We start from the raw sequence: 14,121 nt of genomic DNA on the forward strand, positions 1-14,121 counted from the left end.
GTGCACCATAGCACACTCTGAGGGAAGTGAAAAGACAGTTCACAGAACGGGAGAAAATACTTGGAAATCATGTATTTGAGAACTTACTAGCATGGAGAATATATAAAGAACACTTCCAAATAAAAAACGGAAGAAAAGTACAATTTAGAAATGCACCAAGGATGTAAATATTTCTCAAAAGTTAATATACCAGGAGCCGTAGTACATGAAAAGAATTTTAATATTTTTACTTGAGAAATTCAATTCAAAATAATCATGAGATATCACTTCACATTTTGGGTATAAAATGAAAAATGAGAAATAATAAATGTTGCTAAGGATGTGGAGAAGTTGGGATTTTTGTTCTTTGCTATGGGGGGATGTCAAATAGTGAAGCTACTGTGCAAAACACTATGGTGGTCCCCCAACAATTTATAGAATCTCTGTGACCCACCAATTCCACACAAAGGTATATTTCTCAGTTAAAGGAATATTAATGTTCAAGTAGAAATTTTGTAAGGAAATATGTAAAGGAATATTAATGTTCAAGTAGAAATTTTGTATGGAAATATGTATAGCCACACTGCTTGCCATAGTCAAAGGGTGTGTAAATGGAATAAGACCCTTATGTATCTGGTTTCTTTAACTTAGCACAATGATTAAGAGGAACATACATGTCATACTGTGTATCCATAATTCATTCCTGTTTATAGATGAATGATATTGCAGTATATGGACATACTACTTTCTTTACCCATCCACCACCTCATGGTGATTGGCACAGAAAACATTTGAAGAAATAATAATAATGTTTGGTGAAAGACATATATGTGCAGATTTAATAAGCATTGTGACCTTGAAGAGAATAAACCCAAATGCATACTGATAACACAATGTAATCAAACTGATGAAAGCCAATGATGAAGAAAAAATTTTGAAAGTTCCTACCAAAAATCAGTTTATTATATATAGGGTAGTGGTAATTTGAATAAATAACTGTATTTCTTACCAGATACTACAGAGTCCAGAAAATAGAACATCTTTAAAGTGCTGAAGGTAAAATTAACCCAGAAGTCTATAACTAGGAAAAATGTCCTTTTAAATGAATTGGAGATTATTCTCAAATGAAGGTAAACCTAGATAATTTTGTATCACAAAAATGCTCTAAAAGAAATGATAATGGTTTTCTTCAGATAGTGACACCAGAGAGAAACTTGATACTTCAAAGGGATAAAGTTTGAGCAAGTAATGGTAAGTATCTGGGGATATACAATAACTGTTTTTCTCCTAAACTCTTTAAAAAGTACATGACTCTTGGAAACAAGATTATAACATTGTCTGAGAGGAATTTCAATATATTTAGATGTTAAATTATGGTAACATAAAGTAGGTGTTGGTAGGTAATTTTAGCACAGGGCAGGTTTTTTGTTTTTTGTTTTCTTTTTAGGTATTTTTAATTTATTTTATTTTTATTTATTTTTGGCTGTGTTGGGTCTTTGTTGCTGCGTGTGGGCTTTCTCTAGTTGCAGCAAGTGGGGGCTGCTTTTCATTGTGGTGCATGGGCTTCTCATTGTGGTGGCTTCTCTTGTTGCAGAGCACGGGCTCTAGACGTGTGGGCTCAGTTGTGGCACACGGGCTCACTATTGGTGGTTTGCAGGCTCTAGGGTGCAGACTCAGTAGTTGTGGTGCACGGACTTAGTTGCTCTGCGGCATGTGGGATCTTCCCGGGCCAGGGCTCGAATCTGTGTCCCCTGCATTGGCAGGTGGATTCTTAACTGCTGTGCCACCACTGAATCCCACAGGGCTGGTTTTTAAATGTATTGTTTTGCTCTACCCAAATAATAATGTTTCCTTCTGTCATGCCAGAGGTTGACATGACACTTTGCAATCTCTTAAAACATTTAGAATATCCATTTAGAGAAAAAAGGCCCAACAAGCCTATTTGTCAGATGAAATTAGTACTTTTTAATAATACAGAAACATTAGCCCCAGGGTAATCTCATCTTCACTTTGAAATGTTGCAGCTTTCCCTCTCTGGGAATCTTTATCTCCTGCTCCACAACCTGAAGCAAAGCTTCAGTGAAAGCTGACTCCATGGGGCGCTTAATTCATTAAGGTTCCTCTACCTATTCCTTGAATGCAGTCAAGTCAGCTTCATCTCATTGGCCAGAGTTTGTTTTAGATTATAGAATTGCCCTAGAGTTACAACTTGCAAGCAAAGGCAGAGCCTCTGCAATCACTAATACATCCTGTGGTACCTGGATTAATCCTTTGGGCCTTTTCCTATTGGAAAAGTTAATATACAGAGAATCCAAAATATTCAGGTTTCTTAAACTTGGGATTCCTTACCTCTGATGCAAACCCATTACATGGACAGAATCCACCTAGACCATTTTTCATTGCCTCCTTGAAATAAGGTGGAAGGCTTGAAGAACCAATGTGAACTCATGAAATCAATGTGAAGATGCTCGTGCTGCTTGCCATGTCATGAGTTATAAAATCTTCTGTCACTGAGGCATGATTTTCATGTCTTCTGCCAGAATTCATAAAACTAACAGGCTTACTTTGAGCTTGTATGTATGACAAAATCACAGGACTATAGTTCATGACAAAGCAGATGGTAATGGGACCTATATGGTCCTAAGATTTATAGATTTTATTTAAAGTAGTAAAATTTAAAGTTTAGTAGATGGGAAAATATCACCCATGTACATTTTAATCCTTAGGGAAACCTCTGAAATATATGAAAACCTACTAAAAATTATTAAATAAATTAAAATGGAATACTATAAAATATTCAAATCAAATGGAATAGAGGAAAGAAGGAAAAGTAGAATTTTAAAAAGAGAGGAGAGACATAATAAAAAGATAGACATAAATGCATACAAATAAATATCTTAATTTTATATGGCCTAGGATTTTGGGCTCAAGATCAGGGGAATAGAATCACTTTCATATTTGCCAAAAACCCTGGATATTATATATAAAAGAAATATAAGAAGAATAAAAAGGGATGGAGATCAGCAAGAGACACTGGCACCCAAGAAAAGACATTACATTGAGGTTTTTTTCTTTTGCCTAATATATCTCAGGTTAAGTGCTAAAGTGTCTGGCAAATAGAAAGACCTGTGCGCACAGACCAAAAATCAAAACAGAACAAATCCCTAGGAAAAGGATTCTCTAGCCAGTAGCAACCCATCAAATAAGACAACTTTTAGAAAGTATTGCCCTACTACTTCCAAACCTAAGGGTAAAAATCACTGCTCCATCCACACCTTCATCAGCAAAGGCTGAGTGGCATCATAGCCTTCTCTGTTGCCAATCTACAATGAGACTCTCAACCACCCTCAACCAATGTCAGGGTAGTATGAGAGAAAGCCTGTTGGACAGCAAAGCCTTTACTGCACAGTGGCAGCACTAATCCCCATGGCATAAATAGAGGCCTTGTGGGCATCATGGATTCATATCCACATCCAGCAGTAACAAAGAGCACTTCCCTCTCTACATGGGGCTTGTCAGATGAGGCCATGTGGTAAGCTAGTACTTTAATCACTCTCCAGCCCTATTGAGTACTGTCCCAACCACCCATTCTGATATCTGTGGAGGACATGTGGTGAGGAGCATTGATATAATATGCTGTTCCCTCACACGTACATATGATCCGCAGTAATGAGCTTCCTCTCCTTCCTGGAGTTTAAAGAATGTCAAGGGGAGAACCTGTACATTCACTGTTACCTGGTACTTAGATGGCAGAATCTCCATCCCTCACCAGAGCTGACTCATAGGAGGTCTGTAAAAAGAAGATTCAAATGAATTCCAGAATCATATGCCCAAAATGTCTAGTGTAAAAAAAAATCATAATCATGGGCCAGGAAATTTTCAACTTTAATGAGAAAAGACAATAAATAGCTGCCAACATAGAGATGATACAGATGTTGGAATTACCTATTGAAGCCTATAAAGCAACCCCCACAGGAATGTTTTAACAAGCAATTAAAAACACATTTGAAATAGAATATCAGAAAATCTCAGTAAGGAAAGAAGATATGAAGGACCAAGTGTTTAATTTCAGAACTGGAAAACATAAATGAAGTAACTAAACAGATGGTTTTAACAGCACAATGGAGATGACAGAGAAAAGACCCAGTGAGCTGAAAGATAGAACAATTAAAATTATTCACAGCAAATAGACTAAACATTTTTTTAAGCCTCAATGGTCTTTGGGACAATAACAGAAGTTCCACTATTCCTGTCACTGGGGTCCCAGAAGAAGGTAAGAAAGAAGGTAAGTCCAAACTGTGTTTGACAATGACTGAAGACTCCTCCAATGTTTTAAAACACATAGATTCACAAAGCTTAATGAACCCCAAATAGTAGAAACCCAAAGAAATCCATTCTGAGGCACACAGTAGTCAAACTATTAAAAACAAAAGATACTTATGAAAGCAGCCAGAGGGGGCCAAAAAGAAACAAACAAAAACTATTATAGAAAAAAACACAAATGATAGTAGACTTGTCCTCAGAAAATGTGGAAGCAAGAAAGAGGTGACTTTACATTTTTCAAGTCATAAAGGAACTGTCACCTAGATTTTTATAGTGGGCAAAGTTATCCTTTAGGAATGAAGAAGAAATAAACACATTTTCAAACAAATTAAACACAGGATAAATTGATGCTTCCAGACCTATTCTATAAGAATGGTTAAAGAACATTTTCCAAACAAGTGAAATGATAAATATTGGAACACTAGGAGGGATGAAAGAACAGTAGAAGGTGAAGACTGTTTAACACTGAGCATGGTTCTCAAAGCATGTGGTGAAAATATTTAAAACTATTATAAATAGGAGAGGGAAAAGAGACAAAAGTTCTCTACACTTATTACCAAGAGCAACTACAAATCTCTAAGAAGAGATATACTTAAAAACACTAGATAGGGCTTCCTGGTGGCGCAGTGGTTGAGAGCCCGCCTGCTGATGCAGGGGACACGGGTTCGTGCCCCGGTCTGGGAAGATCCCACGTGCCACGGAGCTACTGGGCCCGTGAGCCATGGCCGCTGAGCCTGCGCATCCGGAGCCTGTGCTCCGCAACGGGAGAGGCCACAACAGTGACAGGCCCACACACCGGGGGAAAAAAAAAAAAAACACTAGATAAATCAATATGATATCCTAATACACACTCAAGTAAAAAATAGTAAGGTAGGAAAGATAAACATAAATGAAAAACAGAAGGAGCAAGCAAACAGCAATATAAATTGTGGAGTTAACCCTACCATGTCAAAAGTTATGTAAATTTCTAATTATGAAACAATTATAATGTATATAATATACAATAATATATATAACAAATTATAATATGGGTACAATTATAAGACAGTGGCATAGAGGACAAATTTACGTGGCCAGTTATACATGCTATATATCAGTAAATCACTCAAAATATGGTGATATATATGGCTTGGAAGTAGAAACATGGAAAAAGCTAACCATGCAAATATGAACCTGAATAAATTAGGAGTTCCTGTAAATTTCACCACAAAAAATCACAAGGGCCAGGAAGAGACAAAACATAATAAAAGAGTCAACTAAGAATGTATAACAATCCTAAATTTTATGCATCAAACAGCAGAGATTGAAAATACAAAAAGTGGTAATGGATACAAAAATAATAAATAGAGTTGGCAAACACTCCTCTCAATAGTGGATAGAATTAGACAGAAAATTAGTAAGGGTAGAGAACTGATCAAAACTATGAATTACCCAGACTTAATTGACAGAAGAAACAGGCCATCCATATAATACCAAAGTAAATGTTCTCTTCAAATGAACATTTGAAATAAACAAATGTAGAAATGATACCATATTTTGTGCCACAAAGCAAATCTGAATGTGTTTAAAAGCATTTCAACCATAGAGTGTTTTCTGACCACAATAGTAAAGTAGAAATGCATAAGTGAAAGGTAACAGGAAATTTTATGAACACTTGGAAACTAAAAAACTTACTTTTTCTTTTTTTGGTGGGGGTACACAGGCCTCTCACTGTTGTGGCCTCTCCCGTTGCGGAGCACAGGCTTTGGACGCACAGGCCCAGCGGCCATGGCTCACGGGCCTAGCCGCTCCACGGCATGTGGGATCTTCCCGGACCGGGGCATGAACCCACATCCCCTGCATCAGCAGGCGGACTCCCAACCACTGCACCACCAGGGAAGCCCAAAACATACTTTTAAATAACCCACTGATGAAAGAAAATGTCTTTCAAGAAATACAAATACCTAAAAATGACAAAAAATATTAAATATGTAAGATACAGCTCAATCAATGCTGCAAGAAACATATCATTGAATACACACATCAGAAAACACAAAAACCACAAAATCAGTAAACACCTTAAGAAACTAGGAAAAGAATGGCAAATTAAATACAAAACAAGAAGAAGAGAATGAAAAAAGATAAGACCAGAAACTGATGAAACAATGCACAAAACAATAGAGAAAATGAAACATAAGCTGTTTCATTGAAAGGCTTGTTGAAATTAACAAACCTCTACCAAGACTGGGAAAAAAGTGAAGCCACAAATAGTTCAATAACACAAGAGAAACAAGATATAACAATAAACTATGAAGACCTTAAAGAAATGAGAAAATACGAATAACTTGCCATGCTTGAGTTAGACACATTAAATGAAATGGACCAATACCTCAAAGAACACAAATTACTGTTACTTGCTAAAAGAAGTAAAATGAATAGTCCAATAGCAACTTATTTACATTTATAATTTTAAAACTCCTGGAAAAAAGATCTCCAGGCCCACTTTGTTTTATTGCAAAAACGAACTAAATATTTTCAGATTTATCACCAATTTGCATGTGATCTCTTTCAGAAAATAAAAAAGAAAAGCACTTCTTAACTCATTCTGTAAGACTAGGTTGTTGCCTTTATATCAAAGGCAAATGAACTTAAAAAATAAATAAAATAAGTAAACTACAGACTAATATCAGTTTAATATAGATGTACAATTCCTTAACAAATAGACAATTTTTTTTTTTTTTGGCAGTATGCGGACCTCTCACTGTTGTGGCTTCTCCCGCTGCAGAGCACAGGCTCAGCGGCCATGGCTCACGGGCCCAGCTGCTCCACAACATGTGGGATCCTCCCAGACCGGGGCACGAACCCGTGTCCCCTGCATCAGCAGGTGGACTCTCAACCACTGCGCCACCAGGGAAGCCCAACAAATAGACAATTTGAATAAGCCCTTATTATTACAGAAATTAAATCGATAAATAACAACCTTCAATAAGGGAAAGCATAAGGCCTAGATGGATTCACTGGGGAATTCTATCAACAATTTATGGAAGAAACTATATCAATATTCTGCAAAGTCTTCCAGAAGACAGAAGCAGTAGGAATATTTCCTAACTCATACAATTGGACCACAATTAACCATATATCAAAAAGACACTAAAAGGGGCTTCCCTGGTGGCGCAGTGGTTGAGAGTCTGCCTACTGATGCAGGGGACACGGGTTCGTGCCCCCGTCCGGGAAGATCCCACATGCCGTGTAGCAGCTGGGCCCGTGAGCCATGGTCGCTGAGCCTGCGCGTCCGGAGCCTGTGCTCCGCAACAGGAGAGGCCACAACAGTGAGAGAGGCCCGCGTACCACAAAAAAAAAAAAAAAAAAGACACTAAAAGAATACTACAAACCTGTATTTCATGAACACAGATGTAAAAATACTTAACAAAATATATCAAATCCAAATATGTATGAAAATTTTTAAGCCGTGAACTTATGGAATTTATCCCATGTATGGAACATGGTTTCAACATTCAAATATCAGTTTCTGTAATCCATCACATCAACAGGCTAAAAAAAGAAAAATCATATGGTCATATAAATAGATGCAGTAAAAATCATTTGACAAAATCCAAAACCCATACATGATTTGTAAAAAAATAATAAAGAGTAACATCCTTAACCTGATAAAAACTTATTCAAAAAACCTACAGCTAATATCATTTTTTTAATTGTATTTTTTTTTTTTTTTTTGCGGTATACGGGCCTCTCACTGTTGTGGCCTCTCGTGTTGCGGAGCACAGGCTCCAGACGCGCAGGCTCAGCGGCCATGGCTCACGGGCCCAGCCGCTTCGCGACATATGGGATTTTCCTGAACCGGGGCACGAACCCGTGTCCCCTGCATCGGCAGGCGGACTCTCAACCACTGCGCCACCAGGGAAGCCCTAATTGTATTTTTAAAATGTTTTATTGAAATATAGTTGATTTAAATGTGTTAGTTTCAGTTGTACAGCAAAGTGATTGATATATATATTTTTAAGATTATTTTCCATTATAGGTTATTACAAGATATTGACTATAGTCCCCTGTGCTATACAGTAGGTCCTTGTTGGTTATCTATTTTATATAGAGTACTGTGTATATTTTAATCCCAAACCCCTAATTTATTCCTCCCTCCCTCTTTCCCCTTTGGTAGCCATAAGGTTCTGTTCTGTGAGTCTGTTTCTGTTTTGCAAATAAGTTCATTTGTATCATTTTTTAGATTCCACAAATAAGTGATATATGTCTTCCTCTGATTTACTTCACTTAGTATGATAATTTCTAGGTCCATCCATGTTGCTGAAAATCGTGTTATTTCATTCTTTTTTCTAGCTGAGTACTATTCCATGGTATATATGTACCACATTTTCTTTATCAATTCATCTGTCCATGGAATCTGAGATTGCTTTCATGCCTTGGCTACCAGAAATAGTGCTGCAAGAACATTGGGGAACATGTATCTTTTCGAATTAAGGGTTTTCTCTGAATATATGCCAAGGAGTGGGATCACTGGATCATATACTAACTCTGTTTTTAGTATTATAAGGAACTTCCATACTGTTCTCCATAGTGGCTGCACCAATTTACATTCCCACCAACAGTGTACTAGGGTTCCCTTTTCTCCACATCCTCGCCAACATTTGTTATTCATAGACTTTTTGGTGATAGCCATTCTGAAAGGTGTGAGGTGATGTCTAATTCTGGTCTTGATTTGCATTTCCCTGATGATTAGTGATGTTGAGCATCCTTTCATGTGCCTGTTGGTGACCTGCATTTTCTCTTTGGAAAAATGTCTATTTGGTTCTTCTGCCCATTTTTAAATTAGGTTGTTGTTTTTCTGTTGAGTTGTATGAGCTGTTTATATATGCTGGATATTAATCTCTTATCCGTCATATCATTTGCAAATATTTTCTCCCATTCTCTAGGCTGTCTGTTCATTTTGTTGATAGTTTCCTTTGCTATGCAAAAGCTTTTTAGTTTAATTAGGTCCCATTTGTTTATTTTTGTTTTTATTTCCTTTGCTTTGGGAGAGAGGCCCCAAAAGATATTTCTACTATTGATTTATCTCAAAAAGTGTTCTGCCTGTATTTTCCTTTAGGAGTTTTGTGGTTTCTGCTCTTATATTTAGGTCTTTAGTCCATTTTGATATTATTTTTGTATGTGGTGTTCGAGGATGTTCTAATTTTATTCCTTTACATGTAGGTATCTAGTGTTCCCAGCACACTTATTGAAGAGAGTGTCTTTTCTCCATTGTATATCCTTGCCTCCTTTGTCATAGATTAATTGACCATAAGTGCATAGGTTTATTTCTGTTTTTTTTAATTGAAAAATACTTGATTTATAATGTCATGTTAGTTTCAGGTGTACAGCACAGTTGATTCAGTTTTACATACATACATACATACATGTATGTATGTATAACTGAATGTATATTCTTTTTCAGATTCTTTTTTCTTATAGGTTATTACAAAATATTGAATATAGTTCCCTGTGCTATACAGTAGGTCCTTGTTGTTTATCTGTTTTATATATAGTAGTGTGTATATGTTAATCCTAATCTCCTAATTATCCATTCACTCCCCTTCCCTTTGGTAACCATAAGTTTGTTTTCTACATCTGTGACTCTATTTCTGTTTTGTAAATAGGTTCATTTGTACCACTTTTTTAGATTCTGCATATAAGTGTATCACTTGATATTTGTCTTTCTCTGACTAACTTCACTCAGTATGTCAATCTCTAGGTTCATCTAAGTCACAGCAAATGGCATTATTTCATTCTTTTTTATGGCTGAGTAGTAGTCCATTGTATTTATGTTCCTCATTTTATATATCCATTCCTCTGTCAATGGACATTTACGTTGCTTCCATTTCTTGGCTATTGTAAATAGTGCTGATATGAACATTGGGGTGCATGTACCTTTTCAGATTATGGTTTTCTCTGAGTATATGCCCAGGAGTGGGACTGGTGGATCATACGGTAGCTCTATTTTTAGTTTTTTAACAAACCTCCACACTGTTCTCCATAGTGGCTGTACCAATTTACATTCCTACCAACAGTGTAGGAAGGTTCACTTTTCTCCACACCCTCTCCAGCATTTATTGTTTGTCGATGTTTGGATGATGGCCATTCTGACCAGTGTGAAGTGATACCTCCTTGTTGTTTTGATTGCTTTTCTCTGATAATTAGCGATGCTGAGCATTTTTTCTTGTTCCTGTTGGCCATCTCTATGTCCTCTTTGGAGAAATGTCTATTTAGATCTTCTGCCCATTTTTTAATTTGGTTGGTTGTTCTTTTGTTGTTGAGTTGTACGAGCTGTTTGTATATTTTGGAAATTAATTCCTCTTGGTCAAATCGTTTGCAAATATTTTCTCCCATTCTGTAGGTTATCTTTTCGTTTTGTTTATGGTTTCCTTTGCTGTGCAAAAGCTTTTAAGTTTAATTATGTCCCATTTGTTTATTTTTATTTTTATTTCCACTATTCTAGGAGACAGGTCCAAAAAGATACTGCTGTGACTTATTTCAAAGAGTGTTCTGCCTGTGTTTTCCTCAAGGTGTTCTGTGGTATCCAGTCTTACATTTAGGTCTTTAATTCATGTTGAATTTACTTTTGTGTATGGTGTTTGAGTGGTGTTTGAGAATATTCTACTTTCATTCTTTTACAAGTAGCTGTCCAGTTTCCCCAGCACCACCTATTGAAGAGACTGTCTTTTCTCTGTTGTATATTATTGCCTCCTTTGTCATAGATTAATTGACCATAAATGTGTGGGTTTATTTCTGGGCTTTCTATCCTTTTCCACTGATGTACATGCCTGTTTTTGTGCCAGTACCATACTGTTTTTATTACTATAGCTTTGTAGTATAGTCTGAAGACAGGGAGCCTGATTCCTCTAGCTCCATTCTTCTTTTTCAAAATTGCTTTCACTATTTGTGGTCTTTTGTGTTTTCATACAAATTTAAAATATTTTGTTCTAGTTCTGTGAAAAGTGCCATTGGTAATTTGATAGGGATTGCATTGAATCTATAAATTGCCTTGGGTAGTATGGTCATTTTAACAATATTGATTCTTCTAATCCAAGAACACTGTATATCTTTCCACCTGTTTGTGTCATCTTCAATTTCTTTAATAAGCATCTTATAATTTTTGTAATATAGTTCTTTTTACCTCCTTAGGTAGGTTTATACCTCCTAGGTATTTTATTCTTTTTTTTTTTTTTTTTTTATTCTTTTTGATGCAATGGTAAGTGGGATTGTTTCCTTAATTTCTCTTTCTGATAGTTCATCGTTAGTGTATAGGAGTGCCACAAATTTCTGTATATTTTATATCCTGCAACTTTGCAACTTCATTGACAAGGTCTAAGAATGTTCTGCTGTCATCTTTAGGATTTTCTATGTATAGTATCCTGTCACCTGCAAAGAGTGGCAATTTTACTACTTTTCAAATTTGGGTTCCTTTTACTTCTTTTTCTTCTTTGATTCCTGTGGTTAGGGCTTCCAAAACTATGTTGAATAAAAGTGGTGAGTGTGGGCATCCTTGTCTTGTTCCTGATCTTAGGGGAAATGCTTTCAGCTTTTCACCATTGATTGTGATGTTAACTATGGAGTTGTCACATATGGCCTTTATTATGTCAAGGTATGTTTCCTCTATGCCCACTTTCTGGAGAGTTTTTATCATAAATGGATGTTGAAGGGCAATATCATTCTTAAGTAGTTAAATAGCCAATTTTCTGCTAAGATTGAAACAAGGCAAGGATGTCTCATCTCACCGCTCCTTTTATATGTCATTCTGGAAGTCCTAACTCAAACAATAGTACAAGAAAAGGAAATAATGTATAAACAGATTGGTTAGGAAGAAATTTGTCTTTTTCAGAGATGATATAAATGTCTATGCAGAAAATCCTAAAGTATCAAGAAAAAACATCCTGGAGCTAAGTGATTATAGCAAAGTTGTATGATATAAAGTTAATATACAGAAGTCAATTGATTTTTTATTTATAAGTGATTAACGAGTACAATTTGAAATTAAAAATCCAATACTTTTTATATTAGCACTTCTCCCCCTGGAAATGAAATACTTAGATATAAATCTAACAAAATATATACAAGGTCTTTTTGAGGAAAACCAGAAACGTTTGATGAATGTAATCCAAAACTAAATAAATGGATAGACATTATCAAGTTGTTAGTTCTTCCCTACTTGACCTATGGATTAAATAAAATCCCAAATAAAATCTTAGCAGACATTTTGTGGATATTGAGCAACTGAGTTTGAAGTTCATATGGAGAGGCAAAAGACTCAGAATTACCAGCACAAACATTGATGGAAAAGAGCAAAGTCAGAGAACTGAATCTACTCATCTTTAACGTTTTCTATCAAGACAGTGTGGCATTGTCAAAGAATAGACAACTAGGTCAATAGTATAGAATATAGAGCTCAGAAATATATCTGCATAAATATAGTCAACTGATCTTTGACAAAGGAGGTAAGGCAATATAATGGAGCTAAGATGGTATCTGTGACAAGTGTTGCTGGAACAACCAGACTTACACATGTAAAAAAAAAAAAAAATCTAGACCCAGATCTTACACTCGTCACAAAAATCAACTACAAATTGGTCATAGACCTAAATGTGAAACTATAAGACTCCTAGAAGGTTACATAGGAGAAAACCTTTGGTCATCTTTGGTCTGGCAATGACTCTTTTGATACAACACCAAAGTCATGTCCATGAAATAAATAATTGAAAAGCTGGATTTTGTTAAAAAGTTTTGTTTCATAAAAGTCAATGTCAAGAGAATAGGAAGACAAGCCAGAGACTGGTAGAAAATATTTGCAAAAGATACATCTGATAAGAAACTATTATCTACAATATGCAAAGAACTCTAAAAGTTCAATAATAAGAATGCAATCTGATTAAAAAGTAAATGGAGGAACTAACATACATCCCACCAAAGAAGATATACAGATGGGAAATATGCATATGAAAGATTCTCCACATCATACGTTATCAGGGAAATGCAAATGAACATAAAAAGAAGATACCACTGTACACCTATTAGAATGGTCACAATCCAGGCCACATAAAAACCACCTTCTGGTGGGGGTCTGGAGTAACAGGAACTCTTGTACATTGCTGGTGGGAACACACAACAGTATAGCCACTTTGGAATATAGTTCAGTGGCTTCTTACAAAAGTAAGCATACTGTTACAATGTAATCTGCCAATTGTGCTTATTGGTATTTACCCATAGAAGTTGAAAATTTATGTCCCCACAAACACCTGCACATGTATACTTGTAGCAGCTTAATTCATTAATGCCCAAATTTGGAAGCAACTAAGATGTCCCTCAGCAGGAAAGAAAATGCAACTAGAATGGATTAAACAATTTATTAAAAGAATTATATAGTGACTGTTAACTCTCTACCTGGTTTTTAAAATTTATTTCATTTTTATTTTATTGAAGTATAGTTGACTTACAGTGATTCAGGATTATAGCAAAGTGATTCTGTTATGTTTGTGTGTGTGTGTGTGTGTGTGTGTGTGTGTATATATATGTATATATACACATACATACATATATGTTCTTTTTCATATTTTCCATTATTGGTTATTACAAGGTATTGAATATAGCTCCCTGTGCTATACGGTAGATCCTTGTTGGATATTTTATATGTAGTAGTATGTATTTGTTAATCCCAAATTCACAGTTCATCCCTCCACCCCTTTCCCCTTTGGTAACCATAACTTAGTTTTCTATGTCTGTGACTATTTCTGTTTCGCAAATAAGATCACTTGTATCATTTTTTTTACATTCCACATA

General features: G+C 35.8%; 1 long non-coding RNA gene across 1 annotated transcript in view; it reads left to right on the forward strand.

The window, feature by feature from the left end:
- Positions 1-14,121, forward strand: part of LOC116747900 — a 33,597-nt gene that overhangs the window by 482 nt on the left and 18,994 nt on the right. The window contains exon 2 of the long non-coding RNA XR_004348134.1: positions 1,173-1,230. This is a non-coding gene — a long non-coding RNA (uncharacterized LOC116747900). The remainder of the gene's footprint in view (positions 1-1,172; positions 1,231-14,121) is intronic.

Source organism: Phocoena sinus, chromosome X (genome assembly GCF_008692025.1).
Source record: "Phocoena sinus isolate mPhoSin1 chromosome X, mPhoSin1.pri, whole genome shotgun sequence".
NCBI lineage: Eukaryota > Metazoa > Chordata > Mammalia > Artiodactyla > Phocoenidae > Phocoena > Phocoena sinus.